Raw genomic sequence first — 9,851 nt, 5'->3', positions numbered from 1 at the left:
AAAAAAGAAAGCCATAATAGTTTCGATTGTGAAGGCCAAGTGGGCAAATTAAAAATCTGGACACTGAGGGTTAGGAAAGACAGAAACAAGGCAGTGAGCTGGACAAGGATACGGTAATAGCACACAGGATTAATTTAAGGGGCATTCCGATGGAGAAGGCTGGCGGCGCCCAGAAAGGTGGGGAGGGGCTCGCAGGAGATGGAAAGGCACGGGAGAGCGTGCACAGCTTAAAAAAGTTTTTATGATGGCTCCGTCCGTAATTTCGGAAGGCCGGGGCTGGGTGCTGGCATGATCTGAGCACGGTGGCGGCCGCAGGGACATCCCGGATCCGGGCGCAGCGTCCGGAATTCCTGAGATGTCTGAAACGCGGAGGCGGCCTCCTCCCCGCCCCCACCGCGGCCTCCGTGGGCATTTTCCGGCGAGGGGGGCACGCGAGCCCTTCCAAGAACAGTTTAAACGCGCGGACGACCGCGGCCGCGCGCCCCCCAGGAGAAAGGCAAGCGCCGCGCCGGAAAGCGGTGAGAACCCCCGACCCCGAGTGTGGGGTGGGCTCCCCGGGTCTTCGCCCGCGGCCGCAGCCCCGGCCCCTCCCCCGCCCGGCTGCCGCGCGCCCCTCCCCCCGGCGCGGGCGGGGCTGCGGGCGCGCGACGCGGAAGCGCGGGGCAAGGGGGCGGCGGCGCGGGAGGCCGCGCGCGCTCCCAGGGCCGCAGTCGGCGCGGGCGCGGCGGACGCGGGGCGGGGCGGCCGGGAGGCGGCCGGGAGGCGGCGGGCGCTCGCGCACAGACCAGCCGCCGCCTCGCCCCCCGTCCCCTTCCCCTTCCCTCCCTCGGCCGTCCGTCCCCCTCCTCTGCCCTCCCCCGAGCGAATCACGCGCCCTCCTCTGACACTCGTAGCGGGCCCGAGCTCCGAATTTATCCTTCACGTGACCTGAGGGGGTTGGGTGGTTGGCTGGGGACGGAGGGGAGAAGGAAAGGAGGGAACGGAATCTGCCGTTACCCGAGCAACAGGCCCCGCCCGCCGGCTTGGGGCCGGGGCGGGGGGGGGCGGGAGGAGGACGTCAGCACGTCAGCCGGGGTTTTGCGTTTTGATTGACAGTTGCTATAGCGACCGGGTCGGTCCGTCGCCATTTTGTTGGTTGGTTTTTTTTTAAACCCTTTCGCTTCCCGCCCGAATAATAATAAAAAGCCCCATTGGAGTGAGGCGGGGGTGGCGGCGGCAACCGCGGCGGGGGGATCCGGGGAGACTGCTGCCGTCGCTGCTGCCGATCGCGGCCCAGGTCGGGCTGAGGGAGCGGACACCCCGAGCGGGGGGTGCGGGCGCCGCCGCCGCCGCCGCCGCCGCCGCTGCTTCTGCTGCTGCTGTTCCTGCTGCTGCTGTTGGTGCCGCTGCCGCCGCCGGCGAGCGGGCGGGACCGGTGTGAGTGTGCGAGTGTGTGTGAGTGAGCGTGTGCGAGGGCGAGTGTGCGCGTGTGTGTGAGTGTGTTCGCGAGTGTCTGTCTGTCTGTGCGGGGACTCGGGGGCGGGCGGTTCGGGCTCTCCTGGCGGAGGAGCCGCCGCCGCCGCCGCCGCCGCCGCCGCCGCCGCTCGGGCCCCGGCGCTTCTCGCTGCGCAGGTTTGGAGCGCGCGCCATTTTGTGAGATTTACAAAATCCTCTTCGGGAAGAAGCCGCCAGGAGCGGCCGCCACTCGGCGCCCGGCCTCGTCGCCGCCGCCCTCAGCGCTGGGCCGGGCCGCGCGGCCCCGCCGCCGGGACTCGGGGCCCGGGGACTGCGGTATTTGCCGGGGAGGGGCTGTCGCCTCCCCGGCCCCGGGCGCCGCTGGAGCCGCGAGCCGGAGAGACACGGAGCGGGCTGCGGCGCGGACAGAAGCCGGGAACGCCGGGGGCGGAGAGAGCGGCCGGGGCGGCGCTGGCTGCGGAGGCCGCGGCGGAGCGAGGCGCGGGAGCCCGAGGCTGAGACTCACCGGAGGGAGCGGCGCGAGCGCCCCGCCATCATCCCGGTGAGTGTCCGGCCCGGCCGCGACCCCGCCCGGCCGGCGTCGGCCCCCGGCGGCCTGCAGCCGGGCCCGCGCCGAGCCCGGCCGGGCGGAGGGAGGGACCTGCCATTTTAGGAGGAGGCGCCGCCGGCCCGGGGCCGGCCGCCGGGGGAGGGAGCCCGCAGGCCGGGTCCCGGAGGAGAGGCGGGTGCGAGCGCAGGGAAAGTTGCGGAGGGCGGGAGCGGGGGCCGCGGCCTCCCGGGAGCCGGGGCCTGGGGGCCGGAGAAAGCGCCAGACCTTCACTGGTCGTCCGGGCGGAGGGAGGAGGTTGTCTTCCTCCTCCTCCTCTTCCTCCTCATCCTCTTCCCCCAGCTCCTCCCTCGTCCCTCCTCTCGGTCCCCACCAGTGTGGGAACCGCCGGGGTTCTTCGCAAGGACAATGCACGGGTTAAGAAAGATGGGGCTGGCTGCCGGCAGGCGAGGACGCAGGGCCGGGCTGGGCGCCCGCGAAGGTCGCCTGCTCGGCGGCCTCGGGGTCCGCGCCGGAGCGAGGGGACGCGGCGTGCTCGGAAGTTGGGCCGGCGGTGCGAGCCTTCCCGGCCCCCGGAGGTGCAGCGCTGACCTGCTTAGAGGCCGGGGGAGCTGGAGGCCGCGAGGGGAGAATTAGGATTGATACCTGTGCATTGCAACAAACTTCACGAGTCTATTTATAGGCACGATCCCACTCCGGCTTCGGAGCCACCAGAGCTGCTGCATATCTCAGCACTTGGCCAAGGCCCCTCCCTAGCCTGAAATAGTTAAAATGGCAAAATTAGTGAGTCAGTGACTTAAACTACTTGTGTGTGCCTTTTCGCCCAATCCTAGATAACACGAATCCTGTAAGATAGGTGCAGCATTTGAATGCCAGCACCATTTGGTTCTTGTTTTCTGTCCAAATTGTCCGAAAATACCTTATAACATTGTTTTCATACTCAACTTTAAAGATTAGTGGTAGGCACTCTCTTCAGACACACATCATAATCCGCTTAACCTATCAGTTGGAACTGTTACCCATTTTACAGATGAGGAGACTGAGCTTAGAGATGGGCAGTGACTCATCCAAGGTCATATAGCTGGGACTCTGAGAGCAAGGAGTCTGTAGGCATCCTGGGCTCCTGATAATAGGTTATAACTCGTTATAAATAACCTGCAAATTTTGGAGTGATTTGTGTGTGATGACTCAGGGTTCTAAACCTAGAGGTTGTTTCCACGTATAGTTTTTAGTATGAAGTTAACTTTGGTTTGCAGAAATGGAAAGGTTGTAGTAAGTTCTCTTACTGAAGCTTGTCAGGCGCCCCCAGCCCCAGGGAGGGAAAAAAAAAAAACAACCTATATAGTCAGTTTTTGAGAGGAAGGACTCAAAAAATATTACCTGGTGCATTTTATTCTTCACACTTAATTATAATTCTAATCATCCTTTGAGTACCATAAGAAAATTTCATGTGAAATTGCTTTTAGTCTTCAAATACTTAATTTCCTCCTGTGGTCCTTTATATCTTACTTCAGAATGTTAGGAATGAAAATATATAGTATTTTGATTTTGGGGTGTTTTAATAATTCAGCTTTTAGCTTTTGTTTTCTTAAATTTCTCATATCTTATTCTCTTATTTGAGCTTTAGGGTTATACATAGCAGTTGGACTCATTTATTCTTTAAGAAATAATTTTCAGATTAAATATGAGACTACAACTAAAATTTCATGCTAAGTTTCAAACAAGCATGGGTTAAGAAAAAGTTTACTTATAGTTAAGATTTTTCATTTACAAATGTACACTTCAAGGACCCCACTTTTAGAGGATTTGTTTGGCATAGGCATATGTCCTAATTTGTTTAGACTTCAAACCTTATCAGAAAGTTAGGGACAACTGTTAGTGTCTATACCAAGTTCTCTCCTAAAACTGGCTATAAGGAGCACATACTTACCTCAGAGAGGTAAGAAATTATTCTAGGAAGAAGGATCATTACCCCTGGTTAAGGTGAAGGCTTAACTCCTTTTATGCTGTGTGGGTTTTTAAGAGGGATTTCAGATTTGAAGGAATATACTTAAAAGGAATGATAATTTTTGGTAGGGGTTAAGAATGAACTGAAGGATCTGGGGAGGTGTTTGTTATTTTTTGGAATTTGAAGTTTAGGTATAAGATTATTGTTATTTTGTTTTTGCCGTGTTGGGGATTGAACCCACCACTGAGTGCATCTCTAGCCCTAGTTATGAGATTATTTAGTAAGCATTTTAAAGACATCTTGGTGGGACCTATTAGAAAATTAATATAGACAATTGCTGTGTGTTAGGAATTAAAAAGTTTAGTCCAGTTTGTAGAGGTGCTGACATTCAAGCAGATGAAGATATTCCATATTGGTATAGTGTCTTACTTGGGAATGTGGATAATAAAAATGGCCCTAGATTAGAGAATTTTTTTTCCCTTTGCAGTATTGTCTGAGGTCTGTTACTTAGTTCTGTTTATGGAGAGATATTGTATTTATGACTTAGCGAAATAGGGGTGGAGAGTGGTAAGCGAAACAACGTATTTAGAGACCTTAGGTTTTTATAAAAGTGGTGTGAATACTTGTCTACAAAAGCAAAATTCAAGATAGCTTGTTACAGATATGATATACCATTAACTTGGCACATGTTTTATAACTCTACAGACTAAATGTTAATTTGCATTTAATATTGAATATTACTTAAAAAACTTGGAAATTAGGCTCCCAGAGTTGTTTTTATGTGCATGTTATGGTTGATAGGTATCTAGTTATTGGAAGGAAATTTGGATAGCAGTAACTAATTATGAGCCAGAAGGAATGATCTTGTGCGTGACATTAAAAACAAAACTATAAGAAGATGAAGATTAATTTGTGAAATTTTTGGTATTTGTGATCAGGTGTGTGTCAGTTTGACTTTGCTTTGGCTATAGTTTTCCTCTTATTGCCAAGAGGGTTTTCATGTTATATGTGTGCTGCGTGAGCACCTACACCCACCCACCCACCCACCCACCCACCCAAGCAATTTTTCTTTTCTCCTACCCCAAGAATAAACTTAACTGTCCAAACCCAGCAAAAACCAAGAACTTCCAGAAAGTCTTTATCAAGTTCTTGATTTCCTCGATTTTATTAGTTTTATAATTTTGTGGTATTCCTGAACAGTAATTTAAACTGTGAGCTAAGACTGTTTTTACTTTCTGTTGAGGAGTGTTTTGGTGGTTTTACTATTGTCTGTTTTCAATTAAAAGTAAAGATATTACTTGAAACTATCAGACATGAAACTTAACACCACACATTTTGCCCTGTCAAAGTTAATTGTGCAACTGATATGGTAGCATTTTATATATATGGAATGGTTAGGTCTTTAGAAGGACTTCTGACTGTGGGTTATCTTGACCATCAGGCACTTTTTTGAGGCTAGAGAATTTTAGATTAAAAATTTGGGGGGCTTAAATTTTGTGTTTGATTGCTTGGGAAGAAATCATCAAATTCTTTTAAGTTGCCTAAAATCTCACCTCTATTGCTCCTAACTGAAGAAATGTTTTGAAATCTTGTCTCATGACAACTCTATAATGTTAAGCTGGAGTTTAAAGTTTACCATTGGGTGTGTGAAACTGAAACACACACTTATATGACTAAAATAATGAATATAAGGTTCATATTAGGTATTAAAGTCTAGTTTTGTTTAATATAGTGGCTACAGGTAACTTTGGTTCCATTTTTTTGAAATAAGAAAACAGTGACTTCGAAATATTCTGTTATATAAATCAGCTAAATATTTTTAAAAAGTTATTCTTTTGTTTTGAAACCCTTATTCCAGAGTTCTTTAACAAGTTAAAATTCTGTATTGGAGATAATATCTTCCGTGAAACATCTAAAATTATGTGGTTTCTTGTAGACATACTTTCTGCTAATATAGAACCATTTTGGTTTTTTGCTGTTGGTTCTTTCACCAGAGCTACGTTTCTTCTTCTTTAGAAAGTGATTTTGAAAATTTATATTACTGTTAAGTTTTGACAAGATTTATACATACTTTTTTGTTTGTATGCTTGAGGAACATATGCTTATATCTAACGTACAGTGAATAACAGTTTAAAATCTTGCTGATGAATCATTTTGAATTTTTTCTCCCCATAATTGTATTGCTTAAGTTGACTTTTTTTGGCTGGGGGCAGGGAGGAGTCCTAGTGAACTGGTTTGACATGGAACAAAACTGATTTTCAATATCAACTCTATAGCATCCCTGTTAATTAGGTAAACCCCCTTTTTTGTGTGGTCATAACATTTTTATTGAAAAGAGTTGATTTGATTACTAAAAATTTCATGGATGTTTATAGTTTGCGTCTTGCCACATGTGTTTGGACAAAAAGATGCTCAAACTGTGACAGCTATCCCAAATCTTCTTGATCTTTAGATATAGGTAGCAATTGAGGAAGCATGACACTATGGAGAGACAGCCTGTCTGCGAGGTGAGCAGAGATTTCCAGCTAGTCAGATCTGGAGTCTCTACAGGTCTGCTACTTTCTGACAGTGTGACTTTAGGCACAGCGATTTCACTAAGCATATTTCCTCATCTATGAAGAGAGGTTGATGGTAGTTACCATAGGGTTCTTGTGAACATGTCTTTCTCCCCTTTTCCCTCTCCTCCACTTTTTATTCATACTCATCCTTATGATTTCAGCATGAATACTACTTCAGAGAGGCCTTCCCCAAACCCCAGTCCAGGTAAGGTTCCTTGGCCATTCATTAATGTTCTAAGCAGGACCTTCTGGTTTTCTTTCACATCTGTTATTGCAGATCGCTATATAATCAATCAATTATGCTCAAATATAAAATTATTAATTTAATGTTTGTCTCTCCCTCTCCATTAGATTGTAAGGTCCATTGGGACAGCAGTAAGTGTTTCTTGTCACAGCTGTAACTCCAGTGCCTGTCACATAACAGGTGCAGATAAATGTATATGTTCATGGAAAGAGGAACCTGTGTACCAAATCCTGCCTCAGGACCACTCCTTAGCTGTTCATGGGCAAAACAACTTCTCTATGCCTCAGCTGCCCTACTCAGTATTTTCAGGATGTGAAATGAGATAGTTCAATGAGTGTTATTTTTATTTTAAGTGTAAAATGCTGTATAAATAGAAGATGGTTTAGTAGCAATAATCTTGGTAATGGGATTATCCAATAGGAAGCTTTATTTTGATTTAAAGTAAGAATTTATAATAAGAGGATAACTGAGTTGTTAGGGATTACTATTTTTTATAAATTAAACTTTGTATATGCGTAAGTTAGAATGCAGATTTAGGCCTGTGTTTGAATAAATAACGGCGACTTAAGCAAGAAGTTTACTTTCCTCTTATAAAGCAACAGTGTAAGTAATATGCCAGTACTGCGGTGCTCAACTGTAATCCCAGCGACCAGGGAGGCTAAGGTGGAAGCTCTCAAGTTCATGGCCACCCTCAGCAACTTAGCAAACCCTGTCTCAAAATTAAAAAAAGTAAAAAGGACTGGGGATATGGCTCTGTGGTTAGGTACCCCTGGGTTCAATCTCTAGTACCAAAGAGAAAACAAAAACCCAACAGTATTAGTAGGCCTGTAAGGTACATTGGTATTTTATGGCTCCATGATATGGGGAACCATGGTTCCATCTTTTTTTCGGTGTTTGAGGAGTTAGCCTTTCTTTATAGTACAGGGAAACGCTTACCAATCCACAGTCCAAGAACAGGTTATGGAGAAGGCCTATCTCTTCCCTTAAAGACAAACCTGCAAGTTGCATATGTGACTTTTGTTCACATCCTGTTGGGTATGATGTGGTCATATTTAGTCATGTGTCCATATTTAGCTGCAAAGGAAGCTGGGATATGTGGTTTTTGGTAGGGTAATTGGCAGTAGAAAATCTTTTTTACTGAAGAAGGGCAGGATGATGGGAAATTAAACATTGCTTGTCATACTTCCAAATGTTATGGAAGTAACTTTGAGAAATAAGTAAATTTATTGCATTAACTAGTAAATTTTATTTTCTGAATTTGGTTATTCATCTTTTGAACTGTAGTAAGCAAGTTCAGATAGATCACCAGTTATGCAATATGTATCTCTATAGACAGAATAGAAAAATATATCTATACTTTTTGAATAAAGGGATTTGGGGTCTAATAGCATATCGTCTTACACTTTATTTCCTGAGAGAACATAATTTTTTTTTTTTTCCAGTACTGGGATTGAACTCAGGGGCACTCGACCACTGAGCCACATCCCCAGCCCTGTTTTGTATTTTATTTAGAGACAGGGCCTCACTGAGTTTCTTAGTGACTCATCTTTGCTGAGGCTGGCTTTGAATTCAAAATCCTACTGTTTCAGCCTCCCTAACCGCTGGGATTACAGGTGTGCACCACTGCATCCAGCTAGAACATGATTCTTTATAGCTGGGATTATGTCATGGAAGTATTATTTAGAATCTGAGTTTTTGGAGTTAGTCTGGACCATAGTGTATATGTATTTCTGGTATCAGGTAATGCTAGACTAACACCTGAATCTAGTCAAGATTTCAGTAAATGTTGGAGTTACTGTGTGTTGTAAGAATAATAGCAGTGATGTTTAAAAATACATTGATTATCTAGAATTTTCCTCTAATTTCCATGAGTTTGAAAAAAGAAGATTTAGGATACCTTTGAAGTATGTTATTAGATCTAATAGGCAATTGGGAAAGTGAACGATTCTCAAAATTATCTTCTGGAGAACTTGTTAAAGTTGTGGAATTCCCAAGCTCAGATGCTTTTTTTCCCTATAGGTTTGGGATAGTGCTTTGGAATCTGCTTTCTTCATAAGGATCCCAGGTAATCCTGACGCAGAGGAACATTTTGAGAAACATTGATGCACTTCATTTCTTTCATATTATAGAATGAAATGGATGCAAACAAGCTAATTGACTAACCAATGTATTAGAATAAGTAGGCCTGGGACTAGCTGTTTTTTTTTCTTCTTTCTACAAAAGGAATAGAGTACAAGGAATATAAAGTGCATTGGGGTCTTTATAAGGGTAGCTGTTTTTCTAAAATCTGTTGCTTTTTATGATGTAATTCCTAGTGAATGGTTGGCTCACTTAATTGTTCTTTTAGTCCTATAGAAAAATAGCCTGAGTCAGTCAAATGAATATTTAAAGGTAAGAAATTGAAGGTTTTAAATAAGGTGTTGTTAGTGTTAGCACTATAGTGGGCAGCATTACAAGGTAGATGGATAGGTAGGTACTTGGCATGATTAGAAGGAACAAAGGCAAGTCTTGTCCCCAAATTATTACTTTCCTTTTTATCTGGTTGCTTGCAGTTTTCATTGTTGGAAAATCATTCCATTAAATTAAAGTAAGAGCTGAATTCCCTAAAGTGGAAATATTTCCAGAGGAATATTCTTTACCTCTTATAGGTCAACATTTTTATCAGTAAAAATCAGGGATTAGTACCTGCACTAAGAACTTTTGGGAGAGTGGGAGAGAAGAGTGAGGCACATGTGTCCTTTCCTGAAGAATGAAGGGTATGAGTAAGAATGATCAACTTTTGGAATAGTCATGAGAATGTTCACCTGAGGCTTTTCTGATGGCCCAAACTGGTAACATTAGCCTACCTTACGATGTTTCCTATCACTGAGTTAGTGAAGGCACTGAAGACAATTCTTTCAAGAACCCACCGGGCTCTGATTATTACTGTACAAATGGGAGTGTCCCATTTTTCAGCATCTTATTGCTTATTTAGGACTCCTATTTGACCAGTCTTACAACATATTAAACATAAAATATCAAGGTACAGTTCTGATCACCTACAAAACAATAGTTTTTTTTTTTTAATATTTATTTTTTAGGTGTAGATGGACACAACAC

General features: G+C 45.5%; 1 protein-coding gene across 4 annotated transcripts in view; it reads left to right on the top strand.

The window, feature by feature from the left end:
- The first annotated feature begins 244 nt into the window (after positions 1–244).
- Dyrk1a (dual specificity tyrosine phosphorylation regulated kinase 1A) overlaps positions 245–9,851 on the top strand; it is a 136,288-nt gene continuing 126,681 nt past the window's right edge. Inside the window, exon 1 of one of the 4 annotated variants that reach the window (XM_071615033.1) lies at positions 245–518. The gene's annotated coding sequence lies outside the window, so the exon portion shown is untranslated. Of the gene's footprint in view, positions 519–966; positions 1,997–9,851 lie in introns of those variants that run through there. The other 3 variants (XM_027929107.2, XM_027929108.2, XM_071615032.1) reach the window with 3 other exon arrangements.

Source organism: Marmota flaviventris, chromosome 8 (genome assembly GCF_047511675.1).
Source record: "Marmota flaviventris isolate mMarFla1 chromosome 8, mMarFla1.hap1, whole genome shotgun sequence".
Classification (NCBI taxonomy): Eukaryota; Metazoa; Chordata; class Mammalia; order Rodentia; family Sciuridae; genus Marmota; species Marmota flaviventris.
The sequence above is the reverse complement of the archived record's forward strand: the minus strand, read 5'-3'. Positions and strand labels throughout refer to the sequence as shown.